Here is a 16,511-nt window from a genome sequence, read left to right as displayed (position 1 = left end):
AACGTTTCCACACCTTTTGTTCCAATTACATGGTCTCTTCCACAAACAGCAGCAGGGGAAATTATTATTTTGTAATTACCAAGTGCTGTGTAAACAGCTGTGGCATTACTTGTTTCATTTGCTGTGAGAGCGTTCTAGCCACTATGCCAGTTGTCATGCTCAGCCTTGTGTCCCAGATCTTCAGGACTTTGAGGAGTGAAAGGATTCCAAAAGGAGCTGATGCAAATAATTCCAAGAAACAACAAATATACAAAATTGTCCTTTTACTTCACAGAAACTATCCAGGGCTCTCAGTTTCTTCTGTCTTATCAAGTTCATTGTTATAATTGACAGTTCCTATTCAAGTCAAGGATGGTCATGGTGTTTCATTATCCTTGGCTAGCTCAGGCAACAACTATTTCATGATCTCCAAATTGTGTCTTGAACACTCAGGTGGTATGCTGAAACAAAATTAGGGCCTGATTACTATTGAGCTGTAACCCAAGCTAGTTTAAATTTTTTTGAAAACAGGTTTTCCAATGAAAAGTCAATATTTAATGAAATGTTTTGCATCTTCGTTGGAAAAACAATTTTAAAAAATCCCCAACTGTCAGTTTTTGGCTGAGGATTAAAACAAATGACTAAAACCCAATTTATTTTTTGACTAAAAATAATTAAAAAAAATTTGAAGAAATAATAACTAAAATGAAAACTCATTTTTTTTACCCTCCTGTATAAAAATGAAACTAAAAATCTCTTCCCAGTCAATTTTTGCTTCAGTGAGTCTTAGGCTCCAGTAAGTTAAGTTTTATACCAACATACAGTGAGAGCTTAAAATTTAAGTAGATAAAAAATAGGAGAAAAGTGGCATGCTTTTAATTTTACAAAGTGGAAATGCGACGCAGAGAATGCCAGTGAGTTGCCTAAAGTTGCCCAGAGAGAAAGTGTGGTAGATACAGGAAACACGCCCCCATTTCCTTCATCTACAGCTTTCCCTCAATTTGTGCGGGTTCTCTGTATGCGAATTCGCTCTTATGCATTGACCCTTTTTATATGTGAGGTAAATTCACTCTTATGCGATTGGCATAGGTGCCCCCCTCCCAAGAAGGCAAGTCTGTTTGGGGAGGGGAGGGGAAAAGGCTGTGAGACCAGGGCCCCACTCATCCCAGGCCCTGCTGCAGCTGCTCCGAACCCCCTGGGGCTCTGCTTGTCCCCAGTCACCCCAACTCCTTGGCTGCACCATGCCATGGTGGCAGCAGCCCCCCAACCAGCACCGCTGTCTGCCCTGAGTGCTGGATAGAGCTCAGTGCCATTGGTGGTCCCCGCTGGCAGCAGCAGCTTGCTTTCATCCTGCAGATGAAGACCTGGAGGCACCCCTGCCCCCCCCCGGAAGAGCCCAGCACAGATCTCCCAGGGTGCACATAGCAGCAAGAGCCATGCCCCCCACCCCGAATCCACTTACGGTTCCTTCCACTTTGCTCCCTGCTCATTTCCGGACAAATTTAAGTTTTGATTCTTTGGGTCATGTAACAGGGACTCTGGGACTCCTGTTAACTTTGAGAGAGGGACTGCAGCAGAAAGAGCTCCAGGTAGTTGAACAAGGGTTAACTATGGGAGGGAAGGGAACAACTGCAGCCTAGGTGCAGTGAGCTGTCTAGTGGGATGAGGGGCTGCATCTGCATCTGGTCAAGAGAATACCTGACCAGAAGGGGAGAAGCCCAAGGGATATAAAAGCCTAGAGCCCTGAGGCAGAGGGGAAGTGCAGCCCTGAACTCTATTGAGAGAGGAGCTCCTGTCAATTCAGGCTGGTAGGGAGAGGGAGCTGGAGGCCATGGCAGGGCATTCCTAGGGCAGGGAAAATCAGAGAATTGGAAAGTGGCCTGGCAGTGGTATGATAACCCAGAAGGGGGACTTTGAGTTTAAAGCAGTTGCTTGAATTTTTGTTCTAGTTTATACCAGAGGACTGGGTGTAGCTGTAAGGAGTGCAAAGGAGCCCCAGGGGTGCTTGAGCCACACATGAGATTTGAGCCCTGCCAAGAGCAGGGGCACAAGATGGAAGAAGGCTGAAGCTGAGAGGGACTGGGGCCTGATCCTTCAAGTGATGTACAGGCAGGCTAAGGCCAAGAAGGCTGGGGCCTGACCCTGAGAGGGGGGCAACAGAGGCAGCCTGAGGCTGAGGGCCAGAGCTTGAGCCCAGAGAGGGCAGTGGAGGTGGCCAGGGGCAAATAAGGGGTTGAGACTAGGCCACAAGTCAACAGCCAGATAAATCTGTAGGTTAAGGCTAAGAAGTCCAAAGCCTATACAGGAAGGTAAATGGTGTCCGACTGACATCTGCGAGGCATGGGCGTGACTATGGGAGCAGCAGGAGGCCATGATGAAGAGCCCTAAGGCTTAAATAAGAGCCATTTGGGCCACAGGCAGTGACCACTGGCTCTCAGTCCCAGCCAGGCGCCTGTAGGTGCCAGTAGGTATGCTGGGGTGTGACAGACCCGTGGAGAACTGCATGGTTTGGGCTAATGGGCAGAGGGCCCAGCAATCATGGGAGACAAGTCAGGTTAGACAGAGTACTGGTGAGGCCCTCTGGGACTCAGAGGCATCCTTCCAACTAATATCAAGGAACATCAAGGTGTGGCAGGTGAGAGGGGGCTATATAGAGGACAGGGATTGCGGGCAGGGTTAGGGTGGCCTTAGGGGGCACCACAGCTGCCCTAAGGCTCATGCTGTCACAGGTCATGAAAGAAAATGAAATTTTTTCCCAACAGGAAGCTCTTGAGAAAGTGGAGCTGCATGGAATCAGGCCGTGAGGATCCAGGGAGAATGGTTACCAGACACTTGACAGGAGAAAAATCCTTGAGAGATAATGCAACTTGGAAAACCAGAGGAGAGACCTTGTGGAGATGACCCAGGCAGAATCTAGTCAGGATGAGAAATATCCAAAGAAATATAATGATCCCATGTGCAAGTTCTAATTTTAGAAGAACTTTAGCATCACTTCTCAGGGATTTGGATAACATGCAAATCCATATGGCAGAGGCATCCTATAAGCATCTAGGCCAATGATTCTCAACCATGGCATCCTGGGGTCCACAAGATCCTCTGAGAGGTGTTGCAGGAGGTGTGAGGAGGAAGTAGATAAGGGCAGGCTGAGGCTTCAGGTGTGAAGAGGAGGGCAAGCTCATGCTCTCCCTGCCTGACCACTCCCCTGTCTCCAGCTGCCTGGCTCCTCTGAAAAAGATCAGTCCTTTAATAAATTAGTTCTTGAAATGGGGGACTGCACAATTTGCAAAGGTATGGAGGATGTCTTAGTTTAATGAAGGGTCCCTTGAGTTGAAAAAGGTTGAGAACCACTGGTTTCTAGGCTGTGGGAGAAGCTTCAGGCAGAGCTGAGACTTCATGAAACAACCAAAATTCCATAAAAAAGAGAAGCTGAAGATATTCAATGTAGAAAAAATGTTTGGAGTAAGCTCAACATTTAGTAGACACCAAAAAAATCCACACCAGAAACATGACTGCCCCCCACCCCATAGAGACACTTAATGGGGGCAAGCTTGAGTCAAAACTCACACCTCATTAACCACTTTTGAAAATTCACAAAGGACCTATTTCCTGTAAATGGAGGCCGTGTTCTCAAGTACACATCCCTGAAATGGAGGTAGAACTTCAACTGGTGCCCCCAACTTCTTAAACATTAGAGAATCTAAATATAGGGGAAAAAATCCAATAAAAGTATGGAATGCTGTAAAAACTTTAGATACAAGACAAGTTACACTGAAGCTGAGATGTTACTTGCCATCCATCTGGAATAGGAAACAGGTATGTTTCTTTGGGTACCAGTTGCTTAGTCCTGCACGTAAATGGTACAGAGGGGGCTTTTGGTAACCCAAAACTGACTCTGAGTTAGAAGGTGATTTTAAAATAGGGCATACACACCTGTTCTTCTCTAAAAGTTGGGGGGCAATTGGTATGAAATTTCAGGCCAGCTTATTTTAGGTGCTTTCTGGATTTTCTTTTGAGTTTTTATTTGTTTTTCTCTTAATATATTTTAAATAGGAAATCTTTGAAATTAGACTCTGGATAGAGTTTATCCTTGGCAGTCTTACAGTTTGTCGCTGACTGATAATATTTTTTAAAAACTGTTTGTGAAAAAAAAATGCCAGAGCAATGAATCCTGCCCAGAGTGGGTGCACAGGCAATTAAAAAAAAAAAGAGATTTTTGTGCTTTTTTTCAACATCATTTGCACTTTAGCTGATGATATACACCTAAATAGAGTTAATGGGGTTGAGGACACACAGACCTACTTGGTGGTACCTTCTAAGCTTCTCCAGCAGATAAAGTTCTCTCTTTCAAGGACAACACTTTTATGTCAGGTTTTATCTGAACACAAGGAGGGTTCCTGTGCAGCTGCTGACATACAAAGGGTCATGGAGAGATGTTCATAAGTTCCTCAGTCAGTAGATCACATCACTTCTATCTCCTCCTTACCCCTCTTCAAAGCATAAAAAGCCTGGGATATTAACAGACAGGCAGCTGCAGGCAGCTAGTGTTACTACATGCAAAAGAGATCTCACTCAAACTTATACAAATTCGGGAAATGACAAGCTACTGAACCCTTTTTTTTTCACCCACATACCCACTGGGAGACCCTCTCTATTTCTAAAGCTTCCACATATCACATACTATAACCTTAACTCTGTTCCCTAGAGATTAGGGTTGGCAAAACTGCATGCTTACATATCTATTCAAAGTTAACTTGGGTTTCTCTCATGGCACTGTTTTATGCTGGGTAGACACTTCCTGAAATAAACCACCGAAAGTTGCCTCTCAGCAAAGGTTAAACCTGGAAAATTTCAGTAAAAAATGTGTTTGTGACAGCCATGAACAAATGAAAAAAAGGTTTATAACAGAAGTAGCATTTCAGTTCTTAATAATTGCTGTCACTCCCAATATAATACAGAAACAGTTTAGTAATATTGGCCTTAAAAACACCAGTGTGATAAATATTTGTGTGACTTATTTTGAGTTAAAAGCTTAGTGATGAGTTGTCTTCATTCCCAAAATGTAAACATCATTGTTAGACTTTGTGTACTATATCTGCATTGTACTATATATCTTTGTGATTGGAATCACCTACCCTCTTTGTCTTGGTTCTAGTTTGGCCTTGCAAATGTAGTCTCCAGTGAACAGCAACAAACACGCTTCTTTTATTTTAATTATACATATACTCCTCTGTACAATACAGAAGTTAAAAACTGCATTAGGCAGATCCATGGAAAACAAGTACAGGGGTAGTAGTTGCAATCCATTAGCCTGAATGGGGTATTCTACTTTAAATAGTCATTTTAAGTTCAATTAATGTAGAACAGAGAAGGTAACATGACTTCCTGTGTTGTAGGAATTTTCCTGTTGATAAACACACATTACTTTATGGTTTAGTTAATGTCTTATGCTTATATTTTGGAAAGTAAGATCTTCCTGTATGAGAAGGCTGGTCACTTAAATCTGACCCCAGAAGGCAAGGCACTTCATACCTTCATGATAAGTTGGCACTAGAATTCCAGTCAGTTATTTAATAAAAACACCAGTTTACTATCAGGGCTATAAACTGTACAAACCTGTGAAGTTACAGATCTGCCTTTGCACTGAGCATGATTGTAATGTTCACAGGTTGTACCAGGGATCCTGGTTTTCCGTTTCCCATATAAAAACAGAGAAAACCATGGATTTTCCCTTTTTATCGGAGAAAACATGTATTTCTCCTTTTAGCAGAGAAACCCACGTATTCCCTGCTTTGGCAAACAGCTCAGCTCTGCAGGCTGGTAGAACTCCAACCTGCAAGAGTTGTTTGCAAACAGGGTGGGAAACCCCAGCCCTGCCCAGAGGGGGAGGGGGAAGGGCTGGGCCTGAGGCTCTCACTCAGCCACAGCTTCACTCTGGTCAGCTTCACTTTTTGCTCCTGGAGACTGAGGTAAGTGGGGCTTGCAGGGGGCTGGAGGCCCCTCTGGCAGGGCTGGAGGGTTGCAGTTGATGACTGGGGGGATTGGTAGGGCTGGGGGGGCCAGGAGCCAGGCCTGCCCCCACCCCAGCAGGCAGCAGCAGTGGGGGAGTCAGCTCTATGCTGCTTCTGCTGCAGCTGCATGATATTATGGGCAGGGAGCTGCAGACTTGGGTCCCTGGTCCCATAGCTCTGGGATCTGGGGGTCCCCTCTGGCAGGGCCAGGGGGCAGGGGCTGTGGGTGGGGCCAAGAGGCACAGGTAGGGTGGGGGGTTGTTGTGGGGGCAGTGAGGGGCACCAGCAGGGTTGGGATGGCATGGGGGTGAGTGAGGGGCACCAGCAGGGTTAGGAGTGGGGCTGCAGGGGGCTTTTAATTTTAATAATGGATTTTGGGGTTTTTAGCAGAGAATTTGTTATTTTTTTTTATCAGAGAAAACCAGGTTCCCTGACTTAGAAAAGGATTAAAGTCCTTTTATGCAGAGTTTTGCTGACAGTAAAATTACCTCAGCCTCTCTTTCATGTGTAACTGTGAGTGTAGTGGCATACCATATATGAAGGTGAGTCTCTTGCACACACACACATATATGGAAGGAGGAACATACATGATGACATGTTGTGACACTGACTTATTATTAGATACTTTGAGACTTCGTTAATCGTGAATGGTGAAGCCATGAAGGAATTACTCAGACCCATGCAGAACAAACACTGATTAACCTTTTATAGCACATCATTAATGATTCTGTTTGTCAGAAGTTTAACACACATATTTTAGGAAGGCTGTAGAGTTTTTAAATGATCCAATTATACTCTGTTTCCTAGAGTCCAACTATATAAGCCTTAGAGGGAAAAGAAACTAATATATTTTAGAGGGTTATAAAAATACACTTCAAATATACTGTCTACAAAGAATAATGCTGTATTTTGAAAGTCTGGCTTCATTCCTGCCTTCCTAGGTCAGTGACATGCCCTTGGGAATGTGATACTTACCATGTCCGCCTACTTGAGACCACCAATGTGCTCCAGAGCTAGAAGTTCACTTGCCCAACGGTTCGAGAGCAGGTGCTGGGTATGACTCCAGAACAGTCTCATTAATGCCCCAGTGTGCATATCAATGGACTCAGGTCAGTGGGGCATAGGTGAGGCATGCTCAGCCCCAAGATCAGCCCAGTATGGTGAAGAGTTTTTGATAATATTGGCTGAAATGGGCTACATAGTTATCCTAGAACAGGAATACCTGTGTAGTTGTGAAATGGTTGCACATTTTGGGCAAAAAATTCTATCTTTGTGCAAGAAATCTCATCCACATAATTCACTTGACATATTTTTTTAAAGGTAATGAGTTTCCAAGGCTCACCTACAGCTGAGAAATGCACAGTGCAACTCAGGAAGAGGGTGCATATATGGCTCTCAATTGCTTTGCAAGCTTCCAGTGAGGAACAGCAGCATTCCAGCCCTTTCCCCCAGGATAATTTAAAACAATCAGAGACTTCTCTATGGCTGGAAAGAGATGTCACATTTATCCTGTGATAAACTTTTTTATCCTAGGACAAAAGTGCAGTCATACAGATGTCCATGTCCACTGTCCTGGGATAAATCCTAAAATGGTTTTCTTGGACTAGAAGTAGTAACAGTTTATCCAGGGATATTTCAAAGTACTTCTGTGCAGTTATCTCAGGATTGCATCATTGAATGAATGGCAGAAAAGCACTGCATTCAGCCACTTATCAAAACCTGATTAGAAGGCCAGTGCATGTACACACCAAGCCTGGCATAGTTTTGGTCTGGGATAAACACAGGCACAACTTATCCGGGGACAAATGCAGTGTCTTCTCTTAGCTTAAGAGTTGCCCTGGCAGCCAAAGACCACAGGGAGAAAGAGGGGAAGAAGGGGTATCTGATGTTCCATATCATGTTTACTGTACCCATATACCAATTACTGGGTGCATCTACATGTGTGCTTTACTGCCCAGTTCACTAACTGGCTCCACAGTAAAGCATCACCATCTACGAATATTAGGGCCCAGTAAATTAATTAACTCTGCCATCAGGGACAGTATTGTCTTATGTTGGAGTACTTAACTCCACTGAAACGCACTTGTAGATGGTGACAGGGGCTGGCTAGGGCACGAGGGTGCTGAAGTGTGGGGGGCTGCCTGCTGCCTAGCCCTGCACTATAGCACCCTTGTGCCCCAGCCAGCTCCAATGCCACCATCTGGAGCCGGGGTTGATCCCTGCTCCATGCCCCTTGCCTGCTTGGGGCTGCTCCATCCTTGCTCAGACTATGGTCCTGGGAACACATGTACACTATGGCCTGGAACACCTGACTCTGGTGCAAACTGCACCAGAGTTTATCGTGTCACCTTAATAGCATGTGTAGATGCACCTACTAGGAGGAACCCAAGACTAGCAGAGATTTCTCTTACACTATGCTGACCCTCTAAAGATTAACTGTGCTCAATAAGGGACAGCTTGGTACACTATATGGGGTCTACACATGCATTTATAAAGTTGTGCTAGATTCTGATATCTGTGGCATGCATTTGTTTCGCTTTATTTTCAAAACAGCCCATTCCTCGGAGACTGAAAAACCACTTCACAGAACTCTGCAATTACTTTGTTTTGCTGCATCTCTCTCACTTGTTAAACATACTTACTCTGAAGACAGGAAAATCCTAGCTGTGGCAATACAAAATTCCGCAATGTGGCACTATGGAGTTGAACAAGCAGAAAAGCTCTGAGTGCCAGATAGAGGAGTTTGAAAAAACTTGATCATGTCACAACCACTTAACTAAAAGCCTGAGAGATGTTTTATACCCTGTACACTTGCAAGTACATTTTAATTTTTTACGATTTCGCTATTTTCCAAATTAACTTTCAGATTTAACAGTGCTTGACAACCAGATTTGGATATCTTTATACTGAATAGCATGTCGCTGCATGACTAATTCCACTGAAATCAATAGGAGATGTTTTGTGGAGGAAGAAGCTATTTAATGTGAGTAGGTGTGTCAGAATATAGCTTTATCTGCTGCTTATTCACAGGTGGAGCAGTGGGTGTGTCAGTAAAAAGAAAGCTGCATTGTGGGAAGGAAGATGGATAGTTCTGGACTGCAAGGTAAAAGGTAAGAAATCTTATCAAGATATACAGGACAGTAACCCTTCTTGCATACGGGTGGTGAGTGTTTTCTTAGAAAATCCTCAGGAGAAGAACTTCCCACTAATGAACTTCCTGTAGTTCAGGGTGTCCAGTGTTATTCTTATAGCTCAGCCAAAGAAGGTCTGAGCTTTGTAAGTAGCTGATCAGCAAGGTACTCTTTTTGATGAAGGACTTTGCTCTAACATCTTCCTTATGGACAATTTGTCCTTCAGAAGTTCACTGCACAAGCCATTCTCTGTCAAACATAATCCACACGTAATCAAATTATGTGCTATAACGTTCATTATAAACACATTTAATGCCTTGGCAATACACAGCAGCAAACTTTGCAACCTACTTTGGAACTGTCCCAATGATGTTTTTAAGTCGGGAATTTCACATAAATAAGCTTTTTTTATGCTAGTTTCCTAGGAATTACGCCCGGAAGGAAGCACTAGATCATCTAATCAAACTTGTTCATATTACATATGTTACATTCACTAATATCAGGCCTCAAAGCTTAGCTTTGCTAGTTATTAAGTCCTCAAAAGACCAATAAAGAGGAGAGACCAACATTTCATCCATAACTGAGGTACTGCAGTGTTGGGTAATTGATTAGGCAGGATATGCACAGATGGTCTCAGCAGTGAACCACATCTCATGAAACATAATAATAATAATATTGATATTTAGATATTTATGTTTACACTGGCACTTATAGGCAACCAGACTGAGCCAGCTGAATTGTCCTCTTCTATCAATGTTTTACTTTGCTCTCCACATTGTATTCCTGCTTCTCATGCGGAGCCCTTCTAGGAACTGGTATGCAAACTACTTCTCTCTTCTTCTGTGATTGACTCTAATTATGGACATTAAGATGGTAAGTGGAGTACAACAAGCTAGAAGTCAGGTGCAGAAAAGTGCAGACTTCCCATGGTTAAGGCTTACATTCAGGGGTAAATTCCAAAAATACTATGGGGAATGACAGGGGAGAAACTATGTAGAGGTGGGGTCAACCGCTCAGCTTGTACTGGAGAGCTTGGCAGAGCTCCCCAAAATGAACAGAACTGAATTCTTTGAGGAGCTGCTCCATGATTTTCCCCAGATCCTCCTTCTTCCCTTTCTTAAAGATGGGTATCATATCTTCCCTTTTTGAATCATCTGGCACCTCTCCCAACTGCCATGAGTTTTCAAAGACAATGGCTGGTGGCTCTGCAATTACATCAACCAACTCCCTCAGCACCCTTGGGTGCATAGCATCCTGTGGACTTGTACATGCCCAGCTTTTAAAAAAAGTCTCTAACCTGTTTTTTCACCACTGTTGGCTGCTCACGGCTTCCCCAAACTGTGCTGTCAGGTGCAGTAATTCGGGAGCTGACCTTGCTTGTGAAGACTGAGGCAAAAAAGGCACTGAGTACTTCAGCCTTTTCTGCATCATCTGTCACTAGGTTGCCTCCTCCTTTTAGTAAAGGGCCCACCCTTTCCCTGATCTTTCTCTTGTTGCTGACATACTTGTAGAACTCTTTCTTGTTACACTTCATGTCCCTTGCTGGTTGCAACTCCAATTGCACTTTGACCTTCCTGATTTAATCCTGGGATGCCCGATCAGTACACTTATACTCCTTCCTACTTGTTTGTCCAAGTTTCCATTTCTTGTAAGCTTCCTTTTTGTGGTTAACTCACTGATGAGCTCTCTCCTAAGCCCAGCTGGTCTTCTGCCATACTTGCTAGTCTTCCTGTGTGTTGTGATGGTTCGTTCCTGCACCCTCAGTAAGGTTTCTTTAAAATATGACCAGCACTCCTGGGCTCCTTTCCCCCTCAGACTGGCTTCCCAGGGGATTCTGCCCATCCATTCCTTGAGTAAGTTGAAGTCTGCTTTTTTGAATCCAGGGTCCTTACTCTGCCGCTCTCCATCCTTCCTTTCCTCAAGATCCTGAACTTAATTGTCTCATGGTTGCTGCTGCCCAAGTTGCCATCCACTACTACATTCCCCACCAATTCTTCTATTTGTGAGCAGCAGTTCAAGAAGAGCATGGCTCCTAGTTGGCCTCTCCACCACTTGAAGCAGGATGTTGTTTCCAACACTTTCTAAAAACTTCCTGGATTGCCTGTGCACTGCTATGTTACCCTCCCAGAAGATGTCAGGGTGATTGAAATCCCTCATGAGAACCAGGGCCTGTGATCGGGAAACTTATGCTGGTTGTCTCGAGAAAGCCTCATCTACCTCATCCTCCTGGTCTAGCAGTCTATAGCACACACCCACCACAACATCACCCTTGTTGCTCTCCCCTCTAACCTTAATCCAGAGACTTTCAACCAGCCTATCTCCAGCTTCATACTGGAGCTCTGAGCAGCCATACAACTCTTACATGAAGCACAACTCTTCCTCCTCTTCTCCCCTGCCTGTCCTGCCTGAAGTTTGTATCCATTCGTGACAGTGCTCAAGTCATGTGAGCTATCCCACCAAGTCTCTGTTATTCCAAACACATCATAGTTCTGTGACTGTGTAAGGACTTTCAGTTCTTCCTGCTTGTTTCCCAGGCTCCACGCGTTTGTGTACAGGCGCTTCAAGCAACTTGCCAATTGCCCTACTTTCTCAGGAAGAATGTGAATGCCTCCCCTGTTGCCCACTCCTGCTTGTGCTTCCTCCAGGTCACCTACTTCCTCACTTATCTCAGGGATTTGGTCCCCATCCACTGGTGAACCTAGTTTAAATCCCAGGTTAGTGAGCCTGTCTGTGAAGATGCTCTTCCCTCCCTTCATCAGTGGATCCCATCTCTTCCTAGCAGTCCTTTTTGGAACAACATCCCGTGTTCAAAGAAGCCAGACGCCTGCTAGTGACACTATCTGTGCAGCCATGCATTGATCTGCAGGTTACATCTGCTCCTGCTTGGGTCCTTCCCCTTGACTGGAAGGACTGAAGAGAACACCCCCTGAGCCTGCGTCCCCAGCCCCTTTACCCTTGGACCCAGAGCCCTGTAGTCATTTTGATCTGCTCAGGACCACTCCTGGCAGTATCATTCATGCCCACATGAATGAACAGCATGGGGTACTAGTCAGAGGGCCAGATGAGTCTTGGTAATCCCTCTATGACATCTCATATCCAGGCTCCAGGCAAGCAGCAGACCTCTTGAGACATCAGGTTGGCAGATGAATGCCTCTGTGCCCTGCAGAAGGGAGTCTCAAACACCTGCCACTTTCTTTTGGTGGTTGTGGTCTTGATCCTCTCAACCTTAGGGATGCTGGGCCTGACCTCCTTCAGCAATGGAAAGTGCTCCTTCTCCTCTGTTGCTAGGGCTCCATATCTGGTCTTGAGGCAAATCGCTGCAGGTGGAGATGAAGACTTTGGCTTGCTGCCAAAGGTCACAAGCTTCCAGCTTCCACTTTCCTGGGAGTCCATGTCCTTTTCCTTCTGTAGTACTGCCTCTGGCGATCCTTCCCCTGCAGTCCTAGAGGTCTTCTTCAGCACTGAATCGATGAAGTCCTCATGGTGGAGAATGCTTCCAAGCCTCTCCACCTCTGCCTGTAGCTCTGTTACCTGGACCCTGAGAGACACCACCAGGAGGCGCTGCTCACATCACAGGCACTCCCTCACCTGGTTGTCGGTGGAAAGAAACTGCAAGCCACTGTCTCCCCAGTCAAACCAGAACCTGGGTGGAAGCCTTGACAGTGAGTGGTCCTGCCTGGACAAACTCCTCGCAGGTACAAGCAGAAGAAGAGCTGGCAGTGGCAGTGGCTCTGGCATTGCAACAGCCTCCAGTCGTTTCTCCAGGACTTTTAATCCACACCCTCTTCTTCCTGCCCCTCTATGCAAGCAGACCTTCCCTAGCAAACTCCCCTGTAAGCTGGGAATATCCAGCACACCTGTGCGAAGCGGCTAGTATTTGCTTTGGATTCCGCCACTTCAGGGGACAGTGATTCCATTCAGTGATTTGAATCACTCCTGATTTGATTTGGCTGAACCTGATTCGGAGATTCAGCAGCAGCCAAGTCTCCAAATCTCTGAATCAGTCAGGCCAGGCCCATCCCCCACCCCTCTCTCAGCCCAGCAGTGGCTGCCCCGCCTGCCCCAGCTCCCAGCACCTGAGGGGAAAAAAAGCCCCAGATCAGCAGGTGCTACTGGGTGGGGGGCAATCCCTGCTGCCCCGCACTGCATGGGGGGCTCTGCATGAGTCCCCAAACCCCACCCCCTTCACTCCCCCAACCCCCTCATGGGTGCCCCGCATGGGCCAGCTCTGGCCCTTGAAGAAAAAAAAACCTGAAGAAACTTGGGGCCTCACCACTGTTGCCGGCAGGGGGTGATCCTTGCTGCCCTGCGCCACATGGAGGGTTCTGCATGAGCCCCCAAAAGTCTCGAGGCTGCACCAGGAGCAGTGTGTCCTGGGGTTTGTCTCAGCTTTGTTTTTTCTTAAAGGGCTGGAGCCCCAGCAGGCGGGGCAGCCGGGAGGGGGTTGGAGGAGCCAGGGGGTGATTGAGGGGGCTCATGCAGAGCCCCCCCATCCAGCGTGGGGCAGTGGGGATTGCCCCTGCCCTGTAGCACCCAGTGAGCACCAGGGCTTTTTTTTTTTTTAAAAGCACCAGGAACTGGGGTGGGTGGGGGCAGCCATGGGGGGGCTGGGGGGAGTGGGGGCTGCTGGCAGGGCAGGGCTCCCTGCTGCAGCTAATGTCTGAATAATCAATGCTCTCCGAATCTTTGCCGAAGATTTGGAGAGCTTTGAATCGATTTGGACCTTTAAATTGGCCCCATGATTCGATTCGGATTCGGCGATTCGGCCACCAAATTGAGCCGAATCTCCTCCGAATCGAATCACCACCTGAAGCTTCGCACAGCCCTAGTATCCAGTCCACAAATGTTGTGCATCCATTCCTAGGTGTACAGCCCAACTATTTAGGTCCAAATGCAGAGACACAGTATAACAGTTTCAAAAGCACCTAAGTGACTCTGGCTCCTTTTAAGACAGGCCTAAATATATATGGCAGCATTCTTAAAGATATTTAATGTCCCAACGATACAGGTTAGTGGCTGGTAGGATTTCTGAAGGAGCCAAAATACAATAGGCAGCCAATTCCTATTAAAGTTAATGGGATTTGTGCTCCTAAACCACATGGCCACTTCTGACAGTCCTGCTCTGAAGTTCATTGCACCTGTGGTTAAAATGGGAAACAGAGTCTGAGTCCAAGGGGATGCAGTAGATGTAGGATAGCTACAAAGAATCCGTAAAGCCAAGCCTGTGTGTTACCCCAATGTAGGCATCTTCCTTGCAGAGACAGTGCATGCATTGTCTTTGTATTCTTCTCTGTAGAAGCAAGTGCTGCAAAAACATTTTAGGGGAGGAAAGGGTTTAGCTGAGATATTGTTACAGCCCAGCTAGCCTATGTGCAGACCCCAGTAGAGCCAGGACATGAGGTAGAGCAGGCCTTCTCCCTGCAGCTTGAAATGGTCTTCACTTGAACAGCATTTCTCACTGGGGTATAGTTCCTGTAGGGTGCTCATGTGTGAGTTAATGCATTGCTGCAGTTGCTTACAGTTCTCCAAGCACCTAAGGTAAAAGAATACCTGCTTTACTGTCCTGGGTGATTCCTGCATAAAGGAGAATGGAACCGAAAAATCAAGACTATATATGATCTCAGTTTGTGTCTGCCCTCCCCTCATCCAGTATCTCCTGAACGTTTTGTCCAGTTGGCCTCAGATTTCCTAGAAACAAATTCCATGCTGGGATAATGTCATGCTTGTGAAAGTTCAGCCTGATTATTTTTCATTGAGTCCAAGTTAGAGGGAGAGTGAAAGCTGGGCTTATAATGGATGGCTTCATCCTAACAGCTATGAAAATATCTTGTGTTGATGATATCTATGAGACTGCATGGATCTAAATGAGAGCAGGATCCATCTCCACTGCCATCCACATCAGGAGTAGTGTGAGAGATTCTTTCATTGATTTAGACTTATTTTAACTGACTTAAGCAAATTTGTTCCTCTGTTTACTAGACCAATCAGGATACAAAAAGGACCAAAGCCGACATTTAAACATGCCTGCAATTAGCCCTGCTGTGACAAACTGCCCCTCCACCTCTTGTCAAGAGAAAGCCCTGGAAAATTTATTTTCAACTGTCTTTACAACACATTGTCTCCAATTTAAATGCCGTCTTTCTCCCATTTTTTCCAAAAGTGAACATGAATTTATGGCTATGCATAACATAATTAGGAACTGTGTTTTTACTTCTCAGATGCTGCATAGACTTCTTGAGTGTCTTTGTGCAAGTTATATTGCTCTTTTTGTGTATCTGTAAAATGGGTAGAATGCAGTTTCCTTTGTTTCAGAGTAAAATACTGTGAGTTTTTAAAGTCTTGAATGGAGAACAGCGTGGATGCAAGAGAACTGTTAATAGTACAGGCAGTTGAAAATTTTCCATGGAAATATTTTTGACAGACAAGGTTTTATGAATGAAATGAAATGGAAATTTTGAAATACACAGAAAAATTGTTTGTGTGAAAAACCAGTACCAGAAAATATGGGTTTTGGTTGCCAAAAACTTTTTTAAAAGGTTTTGAATGAGGTTATGTTTCATTTTTATGACTAACTCAGAACTTTCAATGCAAATGGAAAAAAAAGTTGAAAAATGTGTTTACAAAGGAAAATGATAATTTCCTGACCATCTTTTGTTATTTCTATACTACCTGCACAGCAATACTGTTGGTACAAAGGAAGCACTGTTCTGACTGAAAGCACTCAGTCTCAAAAGGTTGAGAACTAGATACATGATGTTGATGAACATTGATTTATTCATTTCTGTAGTTATATTTATGCATTCAGCAATTAATCAAAAAATTGTTTAATTATTTTTCAGTGCATGCCCCATGTCTTAGTTACTACACTGGTAATATACTCTGCTAAATCTATTATTAATTTCTCTTGGGCTTTTCAGTGATACTCATCACTATAATGCTTAAGTGCATTACACCCATTAGTAGATTTACTCCTGTGAAAATAGATGGTACTACTATACCCATTTTACAGGTGGGGCTCTGAGGCACAGAGAAATAAAGGTCAAAAGTGTCCAGTAACTCTGGACATCTGCTAGCTAGACCAGTGGTTCTCAACCTTTTTAGGCTTCAGTCACGCCTCCATAACTTTTGCAAATGGAGCTGCACCCCATTTCAAAAAATGAATTAAGCTATTACAGTGCTTACCTTCTCAGACAACACTTGCTCACAGTGAAGGAGTATGTACTTACATCCTTGCAGAGGGGCCAGACAGAGGTGGCTAGGAGTGGCCAGGCAGCTTGAGTCTGTGCTTATCCCCTCACACCTCAGGGCACCCTTCAAAGCATCTCACAGCACGACAGTGTGCTATGCACCTGGGCTGAGAATTGCCTCAGTAGACAAACCTAGGACCTTAGTT

General features: G+C 45.1%; 1 protein-coding gene across 2 annotated transcripts in view; it reads left to right on the top strand.

The window, feature by feature from the left end:
* Positions 1-16,511, top strand: part of LOC149866560 (endogenous retrovirus group V member 2 Env polyprotein-like) — a 152,375-nt gene that overhangs the window by 49,794 nt on the left and 86,070 nt on the right. Inside the window, exon 2 of one of the 2 annotated variants that reach the window (XM_090043890.1) lies at positions 9,018-9,097. The exons of the other annotated variant lie outside the window; for it this stretch is intronic. The gene's annotated coding sequence lies outside the window, so the exon portion shown is untranslated. The remainder of the gene's footprint in view (positions 1-9,017; positions 9,098-16,511) is intronic. 2 annotated transcript variants of the gene reach the window in all.

The sequence above is a fragment of the Crocodylus siamensis genome, chromosome 4 (genome assembly GCF_052110815.1).
Source record: "Crocodylus siamensis isolate JL-2025a chromosome 4, ASM5211081v1, whole genome shotgun sequence".
Lineage (NCBI taxonomy): Eukaryota > Metazoa > Chordata > Crocodylia > Crocodylidae > Crocodylus > Crocodylus siamensis.
The sequence above is the reverse complement of the archived record's forward strand: the minus strand, read 5'-3'. Positions and strand labels throughout refer to the sequence as shown.